The sequence below is a fragment of the Haliotis asinina genome, chromosome 6 (genome assembly GCF_037392515.1).
Source record: "Haliotis asinina isolate JCU_RB_2024 chromosome 6, JCU_Hal_asi_v2, whole genome shotgun sequence".
NCBI lineage: Eukaryota > Metazoa > Mollusca > Gastropoda > Lepetellida > Haliotidae > Haliotis > Haliotis asinina.
Genome location: NC_090285.1, coordinates 56,401,279 through 56,413,192, shown reverse-complemented (window position 1 = coordinate 56,413,192; position 11,914 = coordinate 56,401,279).

Sequence of the window (11,914 nt, the reverse complement as noted above, 5' to 3'; positions counted from 1 at the left end):
GATATATCCTATTGCATTGGAATTTGAAGTTGTGTCAGTTTATTTGTGTCTTCTGATGACTACTATACAGTTTAAGATTTTGTTACTATTACTTTTGATTATTCTTGTACATGTTATTTTTCTGTATGACTGTACACTCCAGCACTGTGTGCCCGTCTCCAGCTCCCATTGCTTCTGTGCATGTGTTGTACAAAGGGATGGCACTATGAGTGAATTGGCTGAATAAACAATTAAACTCATTAGACTTGTAAATTATTTGTAACAATGAATAGAGGAACTCTCAGTTCACTCAACAAAGGGACAAGGAATAGCCCAGAAATATTGTGACGTACAATAAAGAAGTTGTCATCCATAATATTTGCCTTTTACTAGAGGAACTCCTGTTGGTTATTATATATCTGTGACATGAAATGTGATGATAATTTGAAAACACAGTTTACCTGCATTTTGTTTCTGTTTGGCAGAAGTGTTTAAAGCGTTTGCACGTTCAATACGCAAATGACCCGGGTTCCATTCCCCAAATGGGTACGATGTGTGAGTCCATTTCTGGTGTGTCTTTCTTCCACCATCATTTGCTTAACGTCTTGTCACACGGTTATTTCTTTAGATTTGGAGAGAGGTGGAAAATTCACAGTTACACATCTGAATACGAAGGCTATTTCATTGCAGTTATGACAACGCATGGTCTGTCAACAAGTATTTAAAGAGTTGATGTTGCCCAAAAAGCCATTAGTCCAGAGGAAATATTCTGTTATTCTTTTGGAATCCATGAAAACCGAAGACGTTCCCTTTCCAAACGATGGAACTAGCTTTGTCTTTGGTGGAGAAGGCATCCGATCTTCCCAGTGCTGTGCTGTGTGTAATCTCTGTCTGATCGTGGAATCGATGGTTAGACATCGCTCAACATGGTAAGTTCATTACTCGTGAAGATCCGGGGTGGAAGTGGTCTTCAGTAACACATGCATCTTGTAATTGGCGACTAACGGGATTGGGTTGTCCGGCTTGCTGACTCGTTTGACACGTCATCTTATCCTAACGATTCTCATGGCAAGCAGTCAAGCTGTTGTAAAATCAGTAAGTTTGACATCAAACAACAAACTACACTGTGGAACCATTTGTTCAAAACACGTCATATCTGTGTGTATTGCAGATTACTGAACGCCTTGGTTGAGGAGCAAGCTATAGAGGACACGGTGTACTATCTGGGAGAAGCGTTGCGCAAAAATGTAGTTGATTTAGAAGTCTTTCTTAAGGTAATGTCAGGATAATCAAAGTCGCCTGGATTGTCTGGGCCAAGCTTGATTTTTGTATAGACCGTCGCCATATAGCTGGAATGTAGCCGAGTGCGGCGTTACATAAGAAGCCAATCAGCGGGCAACTTGTGCTGAGGATATTTTCTAGGGACTGATTATAAACAATGAGGGTTTCTGATCAGAAGCTGAAATCTTGGAATCCAGAGCCTTTCTCATTTCTCATAATGTTGACGATTTTCTCTCTGCAAACGCACACTGTAGTGGCTACTGGACACGAGGTGAGACGTCGATCGTCTGTAATCATGACATGTATTTGATGAAATCTTTTTGTGGTCACAGCTGAAGGTCCTTCGATCTTCTTTCTACCTCGAGACTCATTCCTGTTATCTTGTTTTCTCCATCTCACCTCTTAACAGTGAATGTTTGCTGTCAGAGATGTTTGATGAAAACGATCTCGATTTTCATCAGCAAGAATGAGTGAGTATGTTTTACGCGCCAATCTTCCAGAAATATCATCTCGTGGGACAACAGAAGTGGGCTATATACATTGCACCTATATGGGGAATCGAACCTACGTCTTCGGCGTGACCAGCGGACGCTTTGACCTTCAGGCTACCACTCCTTGATGATATGAACCCAGCAGAAATATGGTGCATTGTTGCTTAGCTCGTCCAGATGCACTCTGTACGTATTGGCAATGTACGTTTCACAGCGAACTTCCACCCAGGAGCCGATGATTCTGGAAATTAACACCTTAACGCCAGGAACGGTGACGTCATAGACACACGGAAAGAAGTATCGCAAGTTTGCAACACCCCATATTAATCATATTCATAATATATTACCGATATCCACAGCAAATATCTTATACAAACCTTAATTTAGTTTCACTTATTTTGATGTGTTCATAACTAAGGTCTTATGACGTTTACATGTGCGATTTCAATATTCTAGCAAATAGTCTTCAATAAATCACCTAACTACCAATAAGCTAGCATAATGCCAAGTTTTGTCCGCAAATATAAATGACTATATGGAAGTTCTTAAGTGTTGCAATACATGTGACATGTGTATAGACTTTAGTGAACTGTGACCTGTACTTAAAGTATCTACCTTCTTGGTCTTGTCCGTAGACTGTTTGTTGTCTTATCTAAACAATGGTGTAATTCTGATTACACGGTGCCATTTAACACAATGTAACAATGTATTTTTCTACATTCTACAGCCAACTGGAGCTCAGAACATTTCATTTCTGGAGCGATTTACACTTGCTAAACCATTAGACTTGAGAAGATCTCCTATCCTAGTTATACTCAGAGGCCTGGGAGACAGACTATCTTGTGCAGACAGGCTGTGGTTATATGTCTGGATAATATTGCTGAATGCAGTCAAGCAACAAACAAACAAGATATGCCAGCAGTATACACCAAGAGACCTCTGTCTACAGTACACAGGCCTAACTGTAGGGGTGACAAAGAGGGGTGGGTGCCTTGCAGGGTTTGTTGTTAAGAGTGACTGTACCAGTGCATGTTGAGCCAAGACACACAACGACCACACATTCAGCATTTGTTATATAATAGTTGTTTGATCGGGACTACAACATACAAGGCCCCTGTAACGCCTTCAAAAGCCTTGTGGAGGACATTCCAAATTTGTCCCATCAACGAAGGAATTAATTACCCTAGCTTGGCCCATGTTTATGTATAGTCGTAGATGAACCGACACCTTACCTTTAGCGTGTGTTTGCGACTGTTGCTAACGGTGGGCAGAATACGCCTCTCGTTTACAGGTGGTATCATCACCATTTAATAGTGATTCATGCATGATATATCGTCGGAATCGTACAATGGACTCTGTCTTTGTAAGAGATTCAGAATGATAATGGAAATAGTGTTGCGGCTTTACTTATATTCTGTTGCAGCTTTATGGTGTATGTGCTGGACACAAGAGGGCGCTCATTAAGTAGAGGACTGTTACAAAGTATTCAAGAGGATAGGTCTATAAACGCGCTAAAGCATGTATTCCGCATTCACATTGCTAAGGCATGTTGTATTAAAGAATTTACATAGCAGGTCAGCTACCTCTAACTGTATCATTCGGAACACAACATTTGAACTATATGCAAGTTCATTCATTCAGTGAAATACATGAGTGAATGTGTGTGTGGAGAGAGATGGGGGAGAGAAAGAGCAAGAAAGAAAGAAAGAGGGAGAGGGGAAGGGAGAGACAACGAAGGTAGTAAGAGAATTGAAGCCCATAGTTAAAGGGGCAGTGCGTCGACAGTATACTGTGTGTTTTTCGGGTTGATGGTTATCATGGGCAAATGAAATGACAGAAAGACAGAAATATATTTCTCTATTGGAATTTAAAATCAGTACCAATCCCCCCCCCCCTCCTCCCCCCCCCCCCCACACACACACACCACACCCCTCTTTCTGTTCTCCATTACATATGACCAATCCGAGACAGTCTCCTTTTATATATCAATTCTAACGTTCTGATTATTTCTCTACTTTTGACATCATGCCATACTTAATGTGAGTGAGTGAACTGAGTTTTACGCCATATTCAACAATATTTCAGCTATATCGCGGCGATCTGGACCAGACAATCCAGTGATCAACAGCATGAGCTGTCAAATTGGGAACCGATGAGATGTGTCAACCAAGTCAGCGAGCCTGACCACCCGATCCCGTTAGTCACCTCTTACGACAAGCATGGGTTACCGAAGTCCAACATTCTAAGCCAGATCTTCACGGGCACCATATATAAAGAGATTAATTAGAAGTCTGTTTTCTTTCGTAGATCCATCGCTACCTTGTGTCAGCAGAGAGTCTGGAAGACTGAACTAAACTGAACAAGTGATAAGTACCCAAACAGTGAGACAAGGAATGAATACACCATCAAATGTAATCAATAAAGATTCTTATTAACACAATATTTATATTGGTGCCCTTTTAAATGGATACCTATGATTTAGCCTGCCTTTAGTTCCCGCAAACTAGAATTAGCAGATCCAACGTAAGTTGAAGTTGACAAGAATAAACAGGTTTAACATCCTGAATTAGCGCTGCACTTGATTAGGCCAGGGAGATTAGAAGGTTATCCCTGATTAGACGCACGACATTGAAACAACTGAGATTAGAAGGCTATCCCTGATTAGACGCATGCACGGCATTGAAACAACTGAGATTAGAAGGCTATCCCTGATTAGAGGCACCGCATTGAAACAATTATATATTCCCACAGATTCTGGAATCTAAATTCAGGAAATATCAAAAAGGATATATGAAAAATAACTGAAATATGCACCTCACAGAGTAGCCTATAGAATATTATTGCTGTCAGACATTTCCAATGAGAATTCAATAAATGTCTCATGGAGAATTGAGAAATACACCTTACATGGCAGTATTTGCTACAACTTCCTATTGAAGTAAAAATGCTTTATGGTTCAACTTGTTTATTATACAAGGTCACAACCTTTCGAGAGAGTTCCTAGTCTCTTCTTTAGGTGAAGTGAGGGTAAAACTAAAGGGGTGTAGTATATATATATACATAACAGTAGATAGATAACAATGGGTCCTCCCTGATACCCAGAAATGTTGATGATGTTGTATACCATGCTGTAGTTGTTGAAACTGTTGCAGTAACTGTGAGGACTGCAGGTGCTCAATCATCTCATGTCATAATAAGAATATGTTCTTTCCATCTTTTAATGTAAAGTTGGTATTTTTAGAAAATTATGCTTCACATCTTATTTTGAATGTTGCAAAGATGATTGAGATTTTGATTGTAAACAGAAATATGTGTTTGAGACTGAGAAGACCCAGTATCGAGAGACATTGTTGTAATCAGTTGCCCAGTTGGATGAAATCCAAAGTGATGATGTTTGTCAACTCTAAGTGGCAGCATTAGCACCAATTAAAACTAGACACCATCGGTATATGGTCTCTGTTCAAACCAACATGTACAAGTACCAAGCTCCAATACAGCATATGACGTTTGGCTGCCCTCTCAGTTTAGAGCTCAGCAACAAGATATTGCTGTGAGGAGCTTGACATTGTTTTTAGGGAGTCTACTCCCTATCTGTCTTGGTCTCATTCCTGTCACACTTTACAACACTCACTCACCCAACAAGTCTGAGTCAGTGTCATGTCATGAGACATGTCAACAAGCGTGTCTACTGTCGCCATGTGTCCCATTGTGTTTTGTATGTATTAGGAGTTTTTAACTCTGTTTTTTAATAAAACCTATTTTAATAATTTGATCTCTGTTTCAAATCATGTTTTTGTCACCATGTGATACGACTATATCTATGTATTGTTGTTAGTTTATTCTAGGCCCTTTCCACTAAACTGTTTGTAACTGTTAGGCTCAGCCCTGCTTTAATGTGTAAATACAAATAGCAGCTTTGAGGCTCAGCATGGTGAGTTATCTCCCCTGTAATTCAGTTATAAGTCATGTCTGCCTGAAGAGTATATTGCATCTTGGAACTAAGATTACTTACAATACCCTTAGATCATTTTGCAGGGGATTGGATAGCATTGTAGGTCAAGCATTTCTCACAACTGAAGGTAGAGACTGTTCAGAATCCCTCATGACCCGTTCTGGAAAACCACCAGAAAGCGGGATATAAACAATCCTATGTAATTAGATGGAATAGTGCTTTGGTCACAATGGTAGGACTTTGATTCTCGTAATTCATTGGTATGGGAATAATAATTATCTAGGAACTGATGTCACTTTGTTGAACGCTCTTCCACTTGTCCATCAGTTTGTATTAGCATGATAACCAAGGCTCAATTGCGCAAAGGGATCTTAGGGCTACAGTGATTGTAACTCCCACTCTCCAACATAGGCTTAAGATAGTCGTAGTGCTAAGATCACTTTGTGCTAGGAGGGCCAGGGCCTGATTTCTCTAAACAAATGTATGTCTTAGTTTTGACTTGAGTTACAATTTTTACTCAAATTTGGGAAAAAGCATTTCCCAGAATAAACTGAAATGGGTATAAAATTCAAACTTAATAGAAAATTTGAGTTTGGTAGATAGGTTACATGAGTTGTTTTGTATTTTTGGTCTTAGAATTACTCCCCAGTTAGAAAGTCAGCTGTTTCAAATTGTCAAACTCAGTTTTAAATTTGAGTAGAAACTTCAATTTGTTTCGAAAAATCGGAAAATCAGCATCCTGATTCTGTGGATTGTTCAAGATAGTGGAACTCAGTTCTGTATGATGGAACAATGGATGGGTCTGTAAGCTGGGCAGTTGAGATATATCCTATTGCATTGGAATTTGAAGTTGTGTCAGTTTATTTGTGTCTTCTGATGACTACTATACAGTTTAAGATTTTGTTACTATTACTTTTGATTATTCTTGTACATGTTATTTTTCTGTATGACTGTACACTCCAGCACTGTGTGAGCCCTTCTCCAGCTCCCATTGCTTCTGTGCATGTGTTGTACAAAGGGATGGCACTATGAGTGAATTGGCTGAATAAACAATTAAACTCATTAGACTTGTAAATTATTTGTAACAATGAATAGAGGAACTCTCAGTTCACTCAACAAAGGGACAAGGAATAGCCCAGAAATATTGTGACGTACAATAAAGAAGTTGTCATCCATAATATTTGCCTTTTACTAGAGGAACTCCTGTTGGTTATTATATATCTGTGACATGAAATGTGATGATAATTTTAAATCACAGTTTACCTGCATTTTGTTTCTGTTTGGCAGAACCATAGAAGTGTTTACAGCGTTTGCACGTTCAATACGCAAAAGACCCGGGTTCCATTCCCCACATGGGTACGATGTGTGAGTCCATTTCTGGTGTGTCTTTCTTCCACCATCATTTGCATAACGTCTTGTCACACGGTTATTTCTTTAGATTTGGAGAGAGGTGGAAAATTCACAGTTACACATCTGAATACGAAGGCTATTTCATTGCAGTTATGACAACGCATGGTCTGTCAACAAGTATTAAAAGAGTTGATGTTGCCCAAAAAGCCATTAGTCCAGAGGAAATATTCTGTTATTCTTTTGGAATCCATGAAAACCGAAGACGTTCCCTTTCCAAACGATGGAACTAGCTTTGTCTTTGGTGGAGAAGGCATCCGATCTTCCCAGTACTGTGCTGTGTGTAATCTCTGTCTGATCGTGGAATCGATGGTTAGACATCGCTCAACATGGTAAGTTCATTACTCGTGAAGATCCGGGGTGGAAGTGGTCTTCAGTAACACATGCATCTTGTAATTGGCGACTAACGGGATTGGGTTGTCCGGCTTGCTGACTCGTTTGACACGTCATCTTATCCTAACGATTCTCATGGCAAGCAGTCAAGCTGTTGTAAAATCAGTAAGTTTGACATCAAACAACAAACTACACTGTGGAACCATTTGTTCAAAACTCGTCATATCTGTGTGTATTGCAGATTACTGAACGCCTTGGTTGAGGAGCAAGCTATAGAGGACACGGTGTACTATCTGGGAGAAGCGTTGCGCAAAAATGTAGTTGATTTAGAAGTCTGTCTTAAGGTAATGTCAGGATAATCAAAGTCGCCTGGATTGTCTGGGCCAAGCTTGATTTTTGTATAGACCGTCGCCATATAGCTGGAATGTAGCCGAGTGCGGCGTTACACAAGAAGCCAATCAGCGGGCAACTTGTGCTGAGGATATTTTCTAGGGACTGATTATAAACAATGAGGGTTTCTGATCAGAAGCTGAAATCTTGGAATCCAGAGCCTTTCTCATTTCTCATAATGTTGACGATTTTCTCTCTGCAAACACACACTGTAGTGGCTACTGGACACGAGGTGAGACGTCGATCGTCTGTAATCATGACATGTATTTGATGAAATCTTTTTGTGGTCACAGCTGAAGGTCCTCCGATCTTCATTCTACCTCGAGACTCATTCCTGTTATCTTGCTTTCTCCATCTCACCTCTTAACAGTGAATGTTTGCTGTCAGAGATGTTTGATGAAAACGATCTCGATTTTCATCAGCAAGAATGAGTGAGTATGTTTTACGCGCCAATCTTCCAGAAATATCATCTCGTGGGACAACAGAAGTGGGCTATATACATTGCACCTATATGGGGAATCGAACCTATGTCTTCGGCGTGACCAGCGGACGCTTTGACCTTCAGGCTACCACTCCTTGATGATATGAACCCAGCAGAAATATGGTGCATTGTTGCTTAGCTCGTCCAGATGCACTCTGTACGTATTGGCAATGTACGTTTCACAGCGAACTTCCACCCAGGAGCCGATGATTCTGGAAATTAACACCTTAACGCCAGGAACGGTGACGTCATAGACACACGGAAAGAAGTATCGCAAGTTTGCAACACCCCATATTAATCATATTCATAATATATTACCGATATCCACAGCAAATATCTTATACAAACCTTAATTTAGTTTCACTTATTTTGATGTGTTCATAACTAAGGTCTTATGACGTTTACATGTGCGATTTCAATATTCTAGCAAATAGTCTTTAATAAATCACCTAACTATCAATAAGCTAGCATAATGCCAAGTTTTGTCCGCAAATATAAATGACTATATGGAAGTTCTTAAGTGTTGCAATACATTTGACATGTGTATAGACTTTAGTGAACTGTGACCTGTACTTAAAGTATCTACCTTCTTGGTCTTGTCCGTAGACTGTTTGTTGTCTTATCTAAACAATGGTGTAATTCTGATTACACGGTGCCATTTAACACAATGTAACAATGTATTTTTCTACCAAACCAACTGGAGCTCAGATCATTTCATTTCTGGAGCAATTTACACTTGCTAAACCATTAGACTTGAGAAGATCTCCTATCCTAGTTATACTCAGAGGTCTGGGAGACAGACTATCTTGTGCAGACAGGCAGTGGTTATATGTCTGGATAATATTGCTGAGTGCAGTCAAGCAACAAACAAACAAGATATGCCAGCAGTATACACCAAGAGACCTCTGTCTACAGTACACAGGCCTAGCTGTAGGGGTGACAAAGAGGGGTGGGTGCCTTGCAGGGTTTGTTGTTAAGAGTGACTGTACCAGTGCATGTTGAGCCAAGACACACAACGACCACACATTCAGCATTTGTTATATAATAGTTGTTTGATCGGGACTACAACATACAAGGCCCCTGTAACGCCTTCAAAAGCCTTGTGGAGGACATTCCAAATTTGTCCCATCAACGAAGGAATTAATTACCCTAGCTTGGCCCATGTTTATGTATAGTCGTAGATGAACCGACACCTTACCTTTAGCGTGTGTTTGCGACTGTTGCTAACGGTGGGCAGAATACGCCTCTCGTTTACAGGTGGTATCATCACCATTTAATAGTGATTCATGCATGATATATCGTCGGAATCGTACAATGGACTCTGTCTTTGTAAGAGATTCAGAATGATAATGGAAATAGTGTTGCGGCTTTACTTATATTCTGTTGCAGCTTTATGGTGTATGTGCTGGACACAAGAGGGCGCTCATTAAGTAGAGGACTGTTACAAAGTATTCAAGAGGATAGGTCTATAAACGCGCTAAAGCATGTATTCCGCATTCACATTGCTAAGGCATGTTGTATTAAAAAATTTACATAGCAGGTCAGCTACCTCTAACTGTATCATTCGGAACACAACATTTGAACTATATGCAAGTTCATTCATTCAGTGAAATACATGAGTGAATGTGTGTGTGGAGAGAGATGGGGGAGAGAAAGAGCAAGAAAGAAAGAAAGAGGGAGAGGGGAAGGGAGAGACAACGAAGGTAGTAAGAGAATTGAAGCCCATAGTTAAAGGGGCAGTGCGTCGGCAGTATACTGTGTGTTTTTCGGGTTGATGGTTATCATGGGCAAATGAAATGACAGAAAGACAGAAATATATTTCTCTATTGGAATTTAAAATCAGTACCAATCCCCCCCTTCCCCCCTCCCCCCCCCCCCCCCCCCCCCACACACACACACCACACCCCTCTTTCTGTTCTCCATTACATATGACCAATCCGAGACAGTTTCCTTTTATATATCAATTCTAACGTTCTGATTATTTCTCTACTTTTGACATCATGCCATACTTAATGTGAGTGAGTGAACTGAGTTTTACGCCATATTCAACAATATTTCAGCTATATCTGGACCAGACAATCCAGTGATCAACAGCATGAGCTGTCAAATTGGGAACCGATGAGATGTGTCAACCAAGTCAGCGAGCCTGACCACCCGATCCCGTTAGTCACCTCTTACGACAAGCATGGGTTACCGAAGTCCAACATTCTAAGCCAGATCTTCACGGGCACCACATATAAAGAGATTAATTAGAAGTCTGTTTTCTTTCGTAGATCCATCGCTACCTTGTGTCAGCAGAGAGTCTGGAAGACTGAACTAAACTGAACAAGTGATAAGTACCCAAACAGTGAGACAAGGAATGAATACACCATCAAATGTAATCAATAAAGATTCTTATTAACACAATATTTATATTGGTGCCCTTTTAAATGGATACCTATGATTTAGCCTGCCTTTAGTTCCCGCAAACTAGAATTAGCATATCCAACGTAAGTTGAAGTTGACAAGAATAAACAGGTTTAACATCCTGAATTAGCGCTGCACTTGATTAGGCCAGGGGGATTAGAAGGTTATCCCTGATTAGACGCACGACATTGAAACAACTGAGATTAGAAGGCTATCCCTGATTAGACGCATGCACGGCATTGAAACAACTGAGATTAGAAGGCTATCCCTGATTAGAGGCACCGCATTGAAACAATTATATATTCCCACAGATTCTGGAATCTAAATTCAGGAAATATCAAAAAGGATATATGGAAAATAACTGAAATATGCACCTCACAGAGTAGCCTATAGAATATTATTGCTGTCAGACATTTCCAACGAGAATTCAATAAATGTCTCATGGAGAATTGAGAAATACACCTTACATGGCAGTATTTGCTACAACTTCCTATTGAAGTAAAAATGCTTTATGGTTCAACTTGTTTATTATACAAGGTCACAACGTTTCGAGAGAGTTCCTAGTCTCTTCTTTAGGTGAAGTGAGGGTAAAACTAAAGGGGTGTAGTATATATATATACATAACAGTAGATAGATAACAATGGGTAACAAGATATACAGGTTTCTAATAATTGATGTACAGGCTTCGACTGATTGATGTAAAGGCTTCAACTTATGTACAGGCTTCAACTGATTGGTGTGCAGGCTTGTACTGATTAGGTTAACGAGTTACAGGTCAAGAGGTTTGGATAAAGGTTAGTCACTGAGGATAAGGTGGTTCCATGCATAGGGTAGGTAAACACCACCGTCTCTGTTGATTGAGGGTTTGTTCCGCTTGATTGCAATGGCTTCTAGGAGCTTCCGTCTTTTGAAGTCATTGGCGTTCCTAACTAATGTCCTGGTGTTGTCCCACCAGTGACACAACGAAAGTTACTCAGCTACGACGTGGCAGACCTATTTACCAATATACCCATCAAAGAAGCCATTCACATCCTGTCCAATAGACTGGAAACACCTCTACCAAACCTAGACACCAAACTCACAGCCCAAAGCATCGTTGATCTCGAAAGTAAATGCTTCGAGACTTCATATTTCAACTGGAATGGCCAGCTCTGCCAACAGATGTATGGATTGCCAATGGGATCCCCTCTATCG